The following is a 12,837-nucleotide window of genomic DNA, read 5'->3' as shown; positions in this document are numbered from 1 at the left end:
AATATCAGCATGATCTGATGCAATTATGGGTGCAAGTGCAGTGCCTCTCAACCAATAAACATTTAACATTTTTATTTCTCGATATTGCTATTACGCATACTATATGGTATCCTTCGCCCCTGTTTGATGATTTCGTAATCATTTTGTTTAAACGTTCTTCCAGGATGCAGGTTTGAAGAAATCTGAAAAAGTATAGATCAAAATGAAATTTAGGTACAGGTGGTAAGCTGGACTGTCAAGGTATCAAAATGGCGGTATTTTGGGATGATTTTTGGCCCCCTTGTTTTTTGTCGATCCTCAGGATCGGACTTCGGCCATGGAGCATGGAAGATTGAAAAGGAAAGAGAGGCTAGCGTTCGCGAAAGGCTCCGTCGATAATCTCTGTGGTTACCAGGCGGCGTGGCGGTCGGCAAACCGGTCGACGTTATATTTACCGTGCCGCGGGATAAGCTCTCGGCAAAGGTAAAAATCACACGATAACCGTCATTGCGAGAGGATATATCGCTTCCGGTGGCGTCCGCCCGTTCTAAGGATAGTCGTCGAAACTAAGGCCGAGAGTGCGAGGCCTTAAGGACTCATCGTACCACGTGACTTACCGACATTACAGTTCCTCGATATATTTCCGAAAGTATTACCTGAAATACTCGAAAGCATTATCACTCGTTCCTCGCGGTTACGTCATCATTTAAGGTGATATGAAAGGGTTACATATGTAAATAAAAAAGTGAAAATATTAATAATGCTTTTCTCCAAGCTGGGTGCACCGAATAATATGAAACTTTAATGCGTGATTATGGAGGTTTTAACGAACGCATGACACTTTCATAACACCTTTAATAACCAGATAATTTTCTATCCGTAGCCTGGGGTAAATGAGGGATTTCAGGCTGAATCCATCTCGATTAAGCATTTCGATCGCACCCACCAGAGGGGCCAATTAAATTCCTCCCTGGCGAGTCGCGAGACCGGTACCTGCTTTATACCTGCCGAGCGGCCTTCTGCACGGATTCGGCAGAAGCAGGCAGAAGGCCGACCCGCGTCCGGAGGTTCGCCCTTAGCCAGGTATCCCTCGGCAAGGCGCTCGGGAGTGTTCGGGACTAGTCGGGTTTCTTCGACTCGCGTTGAGAGGCTCGCCCTTAGCGCAGGTATACCCCGGCGGGCCGCTCGGGCGTCCTCGGGCGCGGTCGGCTCCCCTCGGTTCGCGGTGTCTGGGTCCGGGCTCGTTTTATCTCGGGCCCTCGGGGGGGCGAGTCGGCCGGTGGATCGGCGCGCGCTCGCGCGGGGATGCGGGCGGGGGGCGGCGGTGGTAAAAATGTGTAGGTGCGCGCGCAGCCGCTTTGTCCGGCCGGCACACGGCGGGGTGGGAGGCGCGCGCCACGAGGGGACGGCGACGGCATCCTTCCAGTCGGCCGGTGAACCCGCGAGCGGTCGATCGGTCGGTCGGGTGTGCGCGTTAGTCCTCGCGCAGTGCGTCCAGTGCGCGTCGCCGAGAGGGACTCGAGGACGCCGCGTGTCCGGTCCGAGCACGTGAGGTCGTCGTTGCGTCTCGCGAGTGCCTGCCCTACGGACCCAGGACCCCAGGAGCTACCCAGAGAGGAGGAGACTTCCTGCATGGTGAGCACAAGATTTTAGGACGGAATATGGAACGGTACTTTGCCGCGATGCACGATGCCCGCCGGTATGGTCGCGGATGGACGCGCGGAGAGCGCTGCGGAAACGGGCCACGCGAGGCCGCCTAGACCCGGACCTAGGGTAGCGAGCGGCGCCGAGAAAAAGTTGCCTTCTTTCTGTCTTCTCGTTTTTTCACCGCCAGGAAAGAAAGGAACGCCCCCGGCTGTCCGAAACACGAGAGGACTTTTTAACTTTTTAACTTTTTAACGGCTCGACGTTTTAAGGCGATGTTTCTATATATCATTCTATGTATGTAAAAGAATATGTACGTAAAAATGTTCTCAAAACCCTTTCTTGTAGCTTTAAGAGGTTTTAAAATATAATGGTGTTCTAAAATACAATCTGCGAGCGATGTATATGTAATGCGATGCTTCGTGAAATTGAAATCGGGAAACGATGGGCTTGGGTCTTTGTTAGGATTGTTAACTCTGTTTACATAGTGGTGTTTACCGTTGATCCTTGCGTGTCCCCGCAGTTTTAACCACGGCGTATAGCTCGCCAACCGTGGTTTTGTTTTCTCCGCGGGTGATTCGGGGCCCGGAATTTATAGCGCGGGACTTAAGCCCGGTAAAGCGGAGCTTTTTGTTTCCCGATTTGTTATTTCTCCCGGTTTAATGCTAAGGTCGTTTATTTCGAGGAGGAGAGACCCCTCGAGGACGTGGGCTCAAAGATGTTCCATGATTCCGCGTAAATAAATGATTAAAATTTACGAAGGCCTCGTGGCGACTTCTGATTAATTTCTTTTTATATTTCGAATATTAAAAATCTGTTTTTAGGCATTTTTGACATTTTTCATGGATAATGAATTTCAGGATCGCCTCTGCAGCCTCCATGTTCACGTTGTAATAATTTGTAATAATTTGAGATAATTTCGTTCGCCCAGTTCGGAGGAAAGTTGCATAAATGAAACCTCTTTGCCGCCTTACTTTCACATCGCCTTAAAGCGTAATGTCGAAGAATATCGATTTGGATTAATGTCGAGTTACGTAGCGAGGAACATTCCGTGGGAGGTTATGTCGAGGGAAGGAGTTTCCCCAGGTCACGCATGATATCGCCGGTTCTCCGGATGACACGCACCGGTGCAGTAGAGTGCAGGGTGCAAGATGCACTTGTATATACGTAGGGCAGGTCAGTGACGAGGCTCGCTTCAGAGACCCGGGTCGATGCCAAGCTAACTAACAAGGAAGGAATATCCAATAAAACATTGAGATAATTCCAAAGAATTAAAAAAAATAATAATATTAATAAAAGAACACCCGAGGAACGAAATTAAAATCAAAGGATATCGATCGTACTTTAAGGAGTCTTCTTACAGCGAGGAAACGGTTCTTGTACCAAAGAAATATTACATCAATTGGATGAATAATTAATTTGCTTAAATTGAAATTCTCTCAAATCCCAAGAATCGTTCCAATCGATTTATTCCAATTTATTCGATTCGGGTAATTTTGTTCTTTGGCACTGTTCGAAGAAATGTTTCTCCGGTTCGATGAGAGATTTGTTTTTTTTTTTCTCTCAAAGTATGTCGCGTGTTTGACGGTATTATTGATGGCACCCATCGGTGCAGTAGGGTGCAGGGTGCAAGACGCACCTGTATATACGTAGGGCAGGTCAGTGGCGAGGCTCGTCTCAGGGACGCAGGTCGGTGCCAAGCTCGACACTGGTGCCAACCCCCGAGGTGCCGGTTGTCGCAGTACGACAATCGATACTTCCGACTTTTCGCACCGGAGGGGTCGATAGGTCGATTCCGCCGCGGATGGACCGCGCGGAAATCCTCCGCTCGCCGGTGGGCTTAGAAACGCCGGACTCGGTCTAGCGTTTCTAAGCACGTGATCACGGAGGTCCTAACGAAGGTCTCGAAACTCGCGAAAAAAAAATTTTTTATTTATCCCGGAGAAGAATCGAAAAAAAAGAAGATTTTTTTTTTCGAATAAACGAAACTTCACGAGTTTGAAGACCATCGTTAAGGTTTCTAATTATCCGGCGCATCCAGTTTGGCGAAAAATTTTATTAATATTTTGACGTTTTGGTGTGTGTATATATATAATGTATGTATGTTATGTATAGAATGACAATTTCATATCCCCTTAAGGGGAAGGCTCGTCGAGGGCGAATGGGTTTTTTAATCGAATTTGGCCGCGTGCGGTCGCAAGCGGAAATCCTCCGCGGGTTTATCAACGGGAACCGTTTGACTCGCTCGAGCGGGAAGGAGAGGTCGGATCGCGCGAATCTCGTTGCAGTTAAAAAGAAAAAAAAATGCATAAGGAAAGAAAAAAAAAAGATGGACCGCTCGCCGAGCCGGCTAAATCTGGCCGAGCCGATTAAAGGGAAAGCCTCGTCCGATGACTCTGGCGATTGCAGGAGGGAGGGAAGGACAAAGAGGGGGAAGAAAAAATGGCCGGTTGCCGAAATTCCGGGACAATGCTCTCGACTCGGCCGAGTTTTTCCTATTTTTCTTATTTTTCATGAATGGGGGGACCTTGCTTTAAATTCTGCATCTCGGCCTAATCGGGATAAGTGCAACCGCCCGATAAGCGCACATTAGGGGAATTCACGTTTTATGTAATGAATGTTGAAAAATTATGTTCTATCATGCAGGAAAATAAGGGATTTTTGATCTTACTTTGAAAAGATATCATGATTTTTTTTATCAACCCAGGGGTAACACGGGTTTTTTTTTTTATTGCAATACGTGCGAGTACTGTCAATGGTTGTTTCTTTTTTCTTTGTACCATTTTACAACGTGTATTCCACTATTTTGTGATTATTTGGCAGTCGTCAGGGCCTAAGGCGGTAATCGGAATTTTTGAGCCGTTCTTGTCCTAATCGATCCGGGGCACGATACGGTAATGCATGTAATGAGTGTAACAGATGTCTCATGGTCCCCCCTAAGCCTTCGTGACGCGCGCAGTTACCGACAATGCGTAAGAATTAAGCGAATTGCAACCGCCGCGGCCTTCGATGAATAACAAATGAGGAAGTTACTTCCTGTCACGTGTGCCGGTGCCCCCCCATGCAGGTTACGTTTTTTTTTTAATCTGTAAACTGATAAACGAAGAGAGAGATGCGCGAGGGAAGTGAGAGCTAGAAATTGGAGCGATCCGGATGGCCGATTAATAATCGAGGGGAACGAGAAATTGTTTTTCCATTTTTCGTCTCTGATGGGTTCGATAGAATTTTTTTATAAAGTAAAGAAAAAAAATAAAAGATAGGGTATAGTCGGTGGGTCCTTCGTTTAGTCGTTTAGTTTGACGGTCGACTCTGGTAATAAAAAAGAAAAATGGGAAAAATTGAGGTGAAGTGACTTGAGGAGAAAACTTGATATCCTGGTGGGTGTATTATTATTTTCCTTTTCTTTTCTTCGTTAATTGGATTAATAATCGGGAATGGGGCCACGCGGGAGGATGAAAAAAGGCGCTTCTTTGCTGCGTCTCGATCCGTGTCGCATTATATATCCTCGGATGTGATATCGGGGCTTCGAGGTAAACTGGAAGCCCCGATTCGCGCGATTCCGTGAGATTAGTCGAACTCGCGTTTCACCGGGGTGGAAGACTTTTTTCCTCGGCCTGATAAGACGGGCCTGACCTTTGCGTCTCGCAACTACGAGCGGTATTCGGGACAAGCACTTATTTAAAACCGCGGAGCTTAAGTGTCGCATTTCCCCGAGCTTGGGCCGAGCTTTCGGGGAGGTTAAATATATCCCTCCTGGCCTGACTCTCGCTTTCGCCTCCCTTTTGGGACTCTCTCTCTCTCGAGAGAGAGATGCAGTGGGCGCTGCACTTTCGACGCCGCGAGATATCTGCCACTTTGTCGAGGCAACTAAAAAAAAAAAAGAAAAATTGTTTATCACAACTTACCAACGTACGAAATGACGGGGAAGGAACATGGGTCGGCACTGTCCACGTCGCGAAAATAATAACGATTTTACCGGAAGGAAGTCAGATAAATTGTCGCGATTCCTGAGGGACGTTCACATGGAATTTCTTCGATTCGAGTGATTATACTTTGAATTGCTGAAATTTTTCCTAGGTTCAATGGATTTCTTTTTTTTTTTTTTAGAGGTACTCTTTGAGAAGTCTTCTCTGAAGCATACCAGCGGTACTATTTTCACGCTCGTTATTTTTCTTATTTAATTTACAATTGATAAATCATTGCTCGACGACATGGTTTGTCGGTCGTTCGTGTCTCTCGTGGCATACCTACACGAGGGGTACGGCGATAGGAGCGCACGCGCTTTCTATCTCGTCCCTGGAGTGTGTAACCACCTTGCGCCGACCGGTACATGGCCGACTGTCGGAGGGCATGTTTTACGCGCGAGAACCGACCGAAGAAAGAATCGAAAGTGGGAAGTGCAGACGGCAGTGGGTGTTCGGTTCGCCGTCTGAGCGAGAGACGCGGTTTGCGTAACGCAGCGCCGCCATCTTGGCCGCGACTACTCGCTACGCGCATGCGCCCGGCACTTCTGCTTGACATTGGCGAATGAGACTTTTGTTATTACTTTTTCCCCGATTGAGCATATAATAACGGAGGAGACGTCGCTGGGGGATACGTTAGGTGTTAGAACTGGGTTGGACAGAGAAAGGGACCCTCTCTCTTGCTAAGTGATACCGGAAGCGAGGGGCTGGTCACATGGAAATCAGTGAAAGTGATTTCTTCTTTGAGAGCCTATTCGCCTTTGATTTCATGTTACGAAGAACGGTGCGATCCGGTAACAAGGGACCTTTGGAATTAAAATTCCGTTTACGGGGATTTGATGAGTTCTGTGCCTTTCTTTTATTTTTTTTTCACATTTTTCGGGAGTTTTTGGGAATGTGCACCCAAGATGGCCGAGGAGGCCAAATGAGTGCACCGGGCCCTTGTTCCGCTGAGTCGCTTCCGGGGAAGCAACTCAAGTGTCGGGTCGGCGACAGAGGTCCGCCTGGACCCGTGGGAAAAAAAAAAAAAACTGGGTGCACCAAATCATTTGAGACTCCAGCACGTGACTTATCAGGGTCCTAACGAGGGTTTTGAAACTCGCGGAAATCTTTTACTCTTTCGAAGGAATTAATTGGATGCAAATAGTTTTTTTTCTTCTTTTTTCATGCGTCCACTTCCGATGCGCCGACCCGCTCGCCACGGCGACCCCGCGGCGGGTGGTGCTGCGCTCGCGCGGCCGCTCAATTTATACCCCGCGCCCTCCGAGGGATGCGGGCGGCGACCTCCCCTCGCGAGATGGCCGATAATTACCGAGGGGCGCCGAACGCGGCCGAAGTCGGGCCGTACGCTCCTCCGCTCTCGAGACCGGCCGCTTCCGCCACGTGCGGCGCACGTGTGTCGGCCCGCCCGAGGGGGTTAGCCGGGACATCCGTAATTCGACTGGCTCCCCGGCGGAATCCGCAGCCCTTGTTTTCGGAGCCGGGCGACGCCCCCCTCGCGGCTTCGACTCCCGTCTCCGTTAAGGGCCGTTAGCACTCGGGGAGTCGAAGAGCGAAGATAAAAGTCCCGTCGACGAACGGCGCGCGGAATGCACGTAAAAGCTCTCCCTCCCTCCCTCCCTCTCTCTCTTTCTCGCGCGGTGACTCGCGGTCGCGGGGATCGGCGGAGGGAAAAAAGAACAAAGAAACGGGAACGAAGCGAGTCGAGCGTTGCGTGTAGATGCGCGTCGCCAATCGACAGACGAGCGTGGAATAAAGCGGATTACGAGGAACGGCCGTGGCCGGGACGTTGCCTCGCGGGGGGAGGGAGGGTGCAGGACCGAGAGGCGATTTACGGTTTAGCTCCTCGAATTCCCCGATTGTTTCCGCGTTCGAGTTGCGTGTCGCTTCGGGCCACTTCGGGGCGCTTCGGGTCGTTTCGTGCGGTTCCATGGATTTTCATGGGAGCAATTTTCGATAAAGCAGCTACTTCCCAGTTAAAACAGCACTTTGCATTTTCTATTTTTTTTTTTTTATAATATATAAATGACCACTCATGAAAAATCCCTCCCCCTATATACGCATAAGTTCGTCCGACGTTTGGTCCAGTATCGCTTGCACGTCCTGACGAAATTCGCCCTTACGCCAACAGGGCTCAGCGCTCTAAGGGTTAAGACGTGCACACTCGTTGAACTCGATCGGTTGAGAAATATTTTCGGGATCGTCGTTTCTGTAGAGGCTCGAGAAAGTCGCTGGAATTTTGTGAGAGGTAGAGAGAGCCCCCCTTAAAATCGGGAATTTTTTGATCGCCGGTCAGGCCGGACTCTCGGAGGCGCCCCTAACCTCTACGTGCGCGAAACTCGCGGCGCGTGGGCGCGAAGTCTGCAACATTTTACGAGGTCTTTGGCCCCGCCGGTCCTCGTTCTTTTTTTTTTTTTCGTTTGCCCCCTCGCGTGCCTTTCCTCCCTTTTTTTTTCTCTCTCCTCTCTCCCCCCCCCTTTCTTTATCCGGCCGGAGATTAAATGGAAAAATGGAACCTGCAAAACTGCCGGACACCCAGCCCGACGGAGGCGGATTTATCGAGGCGTTTAAAACGACGCGCCGACTCCGCGTGGTCCCCGAACCGGCCGAGTTCCACTCCCCGCCGGCTAGCGAGAGGCGTCTCTTCTTTGTTTTTCGAGATATTAAATGCACGCGGGAAGAAAATAGGGAAAAAATGGGAACGGTTGTTACGTCCTATCGGGGGGCCGATTACGCGGTTGGGGGATTTTTACGAGAGGCGGGAGGAGGGAAATCCCGATCCGAAGGGGTGAACGAATCGTGGAACTCCTCGCGTCTCCGGGGACGAGCCTTTATCGGCATTTTGGAAAGGGATAATAGGAAGGAGGGTGAAAATATGCGGGGAATATCCACGAGATAATTTTCCATATATTTATTTATTTATGTGAAAGGCTTCCTCTAATGAGGCGATTTCTCTCAGATTTTGATCTACGACCGAAACCCTTCCACGAGGAGAATACCTCAATTTATCTTTTCAGTTTCAAGGTACACACATCCCCCCTATCTGTGTTTTAGAAAGGGGCGGACGGAAAGTCTCAAGATAGGCATTGAAATCTCCGAACGCATTGTTTGCTTATTTATGACACTGGGGGGGGGGATTCGTCATCTATTTACGGGAAAAAGTCTCTTATGGGGGGTTATCGAACTGGATTAGTCGGGTCGTGTTTGCTCGGCCTCGGTCGGGGAAAGCGCGGCTTTACGGGGCCCATAAAGCGCCGATAAGGACGGTTCCTAGGTGGCCGGGAAGACTTCGGGAAAAGCCGGGTTTACGAGACCGATCCCAGGGCGGGCTCGTAAACGCGAAAATCTTCGGGACGCGTGTTCTTGGCGCGCCGCTCTACCCGGCCGGCCCCGGATGCGCGCGCAGGACCCGAAAAAGGGAGCCGGACCCGGCCAGCGGGGGAACGACCCGTTCCCCCTGGTTTATGGCGACACGGGAATTTCACGGGATCTTTACACACACACACACACACAGAGTGGGCTCGGGATAGTGGGATGCCGTAAAACCGGTGGGGCATAACGTTGATTGATAACGCGGGCCCGTGCAACGAGCCATGGGGTCTTAGGCCTAACCTCTAACTCGCAACCCCCCCCCCCCCTGTCGGGGGATTTTCGATTTTCAACGTTTAAACCGCGAGATTCGAACTTCTACTCTGCTCCTGGAATGCGCTCATTGATTACAATCTTTCTAATTAAAAAGTTAGGTTATGTCGATTGCGAAATTTTTTCGAATTTTTTTTTTTTTTGTACAAACAATGTTTCTTGACTCTCAGTTTTAATGTATTTGTAGAGAGAATTTGTTTTGACGCATTTCGAGGACGTTGATATATCCATGCGGAGGAATGGAACAGTTTTCCGCGGCGGGGAGTGGAGGGACTCTCTCTCTCTCTCGGGTTTGCACTCGGCGGCGGGATTCCGCGGCGTTTCGCAAAAGCCCGACTCATCTCGCAGCTGCAAGAAGCTCTCCGGAGAGGGTCCGGGTCTCGCGGTGACTGGACGATTCGCGGTCGCGGCGATTGGCAGCGGGTGTAAGAAAAAAAAAAAAGAAGAAAAAGAAAAAAACGGGGCCCCGAATGACACGGACGCGAAGATTGACCGGCGCGGGACCTTAAGGGGATGTGAAAGTCGCACCAGAGGTGTCTCGTATGAAACGTTTCTCGCAAGTGGGTGCACCGGATCGTTTCGAGCTTCGCATTATTTTCAGGAAATTTTTGTACGGAAAGAAAAAATTTATTTATTTATTTATTTATTTCTGTATATCTAATAATGCGAAGCTTGAAACGATTTGAGACCCCCAGCTCGTAGAAATGTTTTATGAACGATTGAGCTCTCGGATGCCACTTTCAGATCCCCTTAAGAATCTCTACCTACGACCGCGGGATTTTTTCTCGTCTCGTCCTTTGCTTGCCGGTAAATCGCGCAAGGTCGGGGAGGGCCCCCGTCCCGGCAGGTTGGGCCCGATCGGATTTCGGAGGCAGGTGGTCGGGCCGTTTTGGGCCCGTAAAGCAAACTTCCAGTCGGCTTCTTTACGGGAGACAAACCGCACAAAGGACCCGTCGAGCGGTTTTGGCGCTTCGCGCACTTTGCCGCTGCACTTGGCGCACATTGTGCACCGGGCCAGCCTTTGTTCCGAGGAACCCGGCCGGCAGGGAAAATCCTGGTCCACCGTCGAGACAGGTGGAACGTTTTATCATCTCGAGTGGAATAACACGAGCCAATAGCTTTCGAGATGATAAATCGGCAGGAGATGGCGAGGGTCCCAGGATTTGTTTGGGGGTTACCGAGGAAAGGATGCGGCTGTTGGTTCTCGTCTTGGGACACGTGGTGACCCTCGTATTCTTAGGATTAGGATTAGGACTTAACTTTACACAGCTGCGGTGCCTATCGACTCCACCTTTCAGGACTCATTATCCCCGTGACGTTAAATGAAATGTCATAATTAATGAGTTTAGAGTTTCAACCGAACGGGGGATGGGAAATGGGGAGGAAAAGTCCTTATCGATTTTTCGGAGAGACGTTCCGTTTCCACGCTATCGGGAATTACCGTGGACCAATCAGAGCACGCCTGCAGCGGAGGCCACGCCTCTTTTTTATATGTCCAGTTTGGATCGCCGATATCTCGGCAACGGTGCGTCCCTCCGAAAAGTCGCTCAGGACTTCTCGTCTCCGTTTTCGACGCTCTATCCGATGCGTTTATTCTCCTTCGTGTGAGAGTCCTCAAGGGGGGGAGGCGTGGACTGAATACGGGAATGGCTCTCTCTCTCTCGCGAGGACGCGTCACCGACACGTCCAGGAGCCGACTGCGGTCGATCGCGAAGGGGGAAAAAAGAGGATCGAGGGAGGACACCGAGGAGAAAGGAAACGGCCGGATGGACCTGGGGGGAGGCAGATGGGAGCTTGCGTAATCGGGAACCGCAGGAGCCGATGGTTATCTTGTCTGCGAAACCCGAGACTCCTCCTGGGATCCTGCGCGCTTTTAATCCCAATTAATTGCGGCCGTCCCGTGGACGGGTCCCACGGGAACGGCCGAACTTTGCCGAGGATACCCGAGTACGGGTGGTAGGGGCCGAAAGCTCGCGAGGGGATCGCGAAATCGCCCATTCCGATCGATGGGCTCGGCATAGAAGGCGAAATACCGGCAGGCGAGAGGAAAGGAGGACGACGCGACAAATGAAGGTCGAAGGAGGGAACAGGGAATGGGTAGGTAGCCGATGCGCTTCTAAAAGGACCCTCTTCTACCTCTTTCGCTGCCTTTTCCTGGCAGCCCGTTAACTTGTCTCGTGGGGAGACGCCGGGAGACTAAAGCCCGATCCATAGGCGCGAGGCGTCGCGACGGGTACGCTCTTAACCTCCAACTACCCGGTCTCTCATAAAAAGATTTCCAAAGTCCTAGGAAAAAAGATATGAATTTTTCGAGATAATCAACCGTAAGTTTCTCTTATGGTGACGCGAAACCTCCTCGAGACACTCCACTCGAATTTATTCTTGGTTATAGCCATTATCGATATGTCCCGATTCTGATCGGCCACGTGACAGGAACGCCACGTGGGCGACCGACGTCGCCGCCAGGCGGCAGGCGCGGGAACTAACGACTCCCCGTGCTCCCTTATGGCACTTCGGACAATGATACCAAGTATGCGACCAGTTAATGCTAAGTTATGCTAATGGAACGCCACTCTCGGAGCTTCCTGATGCGCGTTCTCCCCGTATCCGCCGGCGGAGACCGAGTTCGGCGTCGGAGATACATCTTTCTTCATCTCGGCGATGCGTTCCCGACGCCTCAGTGGTTCTCCTTCTTATTGTCGGTATCCATCTCTGCCAGGGTCGAGACCCCAGGCATTAATGCACCGGCCGAGTTAGTCGTGCCAGTTATTTTTGGACGCCTCGAAACTGCCACTCAGTTACCGACATTGCGCTATATCTCGCCCAGTCTCGAGAATCTCATTACCGCGGGGTAAAATCGCTCCTCCCATCGGCAGGATTTGATAAATACTCAAAATTCATCGGCAGATCGAGAGAAACGTATCTGCACCCTCCGAAATCGATCTCGTTACGCTGTCAGAATTTGACACCTCGCCTTTGACATCTCGCTAGATGACATCCGACGGGAAGTCGGTGTCTTTTCGGGGGGGGGTGGACTCCTGCGGGATGTAATGCCGGACCCACGGTTTATTTCCATCCTAGGGTCTCGAGGGGCCGGCGAGAGTTATGGCCGAATAAATTCACCTAATCGAGTCTCTCTAGGACAACGGGGACGTGGAAATAGAAAAACGCCCCCCGTCGCGCCGACGAGAAACGCGACACTGATGTACCGGCCGGGAAATGGAAACAAATGCCCCGTGAAGTTGCGCGCGCATCGCGCGCCCGTGACCGCGTTCCTTAAGGGCGTCCCGGGTTACCGACACTGCAGTTTCTCATCTCCTCTCGAGATTACCGTACAGAATCCCTCGAGACTTTGACATCCTCACCTCCGAGACCCGGGAAACGTTCCCCGACGTATGGGATCTCGATTGCGCGGTAATAAAACGTAAGCCGTGAGGAATGTCCAAAATATCTGTACAGACGGATTACACGTCTCTTGTGTGATAACGAAATGTCCCGGACGTGTGTCAGGATCGATCAATCTCCCAGACGACGTTTTAATGCCGCCTCGAGGAAGGAAAAGCTTCCTACGGGAATCGATCCGTCCAGTCTAGACATTCGAAGGTGTGCC

At 50.8% G+C, this 12,837-nt stretch overlaps 1 protein-coding gene across 1 annotated transcript in view; it reads left to right on the top strand.

Annotated features, from left to right (window-relative positions):
- Nucleotides 1-1,458: 1,458 nt before the first annotated feature.
- Nucleotides 1,459-12,837, top strand: part of LOC111674452 (splicing factor, arginine/serine-rich 19-like) — a 34,152-nt gene continuing 22,773 nt past the window's right edge. Inside the window, exon 1 of the mRNA XM_023435034.1 lies at nucleotides 1,459-1,614. The gene's annotated coding sequence lies outside the window, so the exon portion shown is untranslated. The remainder of the gene's footprint in view (nucleotides 1,615-12,837) is intronic.

Source organism: Orussus abietinus, unplaced genomic scaffold (genome assembly GCF_000612105.2).
Source record: "Orussus abietinus isolate OABI.00-Male unplaced genomic scaffold, Oabi_2.0 scaffold55, whole genome shotgun sequence".
Classification (NCBI taxonomy): domain Eukaryota; kingdom Metazoa; phylum Arthropoda; class Insecta; order Hymenoptera; family Orussidae; genus Orussus; species Orussus abietinus.
The sequence above is the reverse complement of the archived record's forward strand: the minus strand, read 5'-3'. Positions and strand labels throughout refer to the sequence as shown.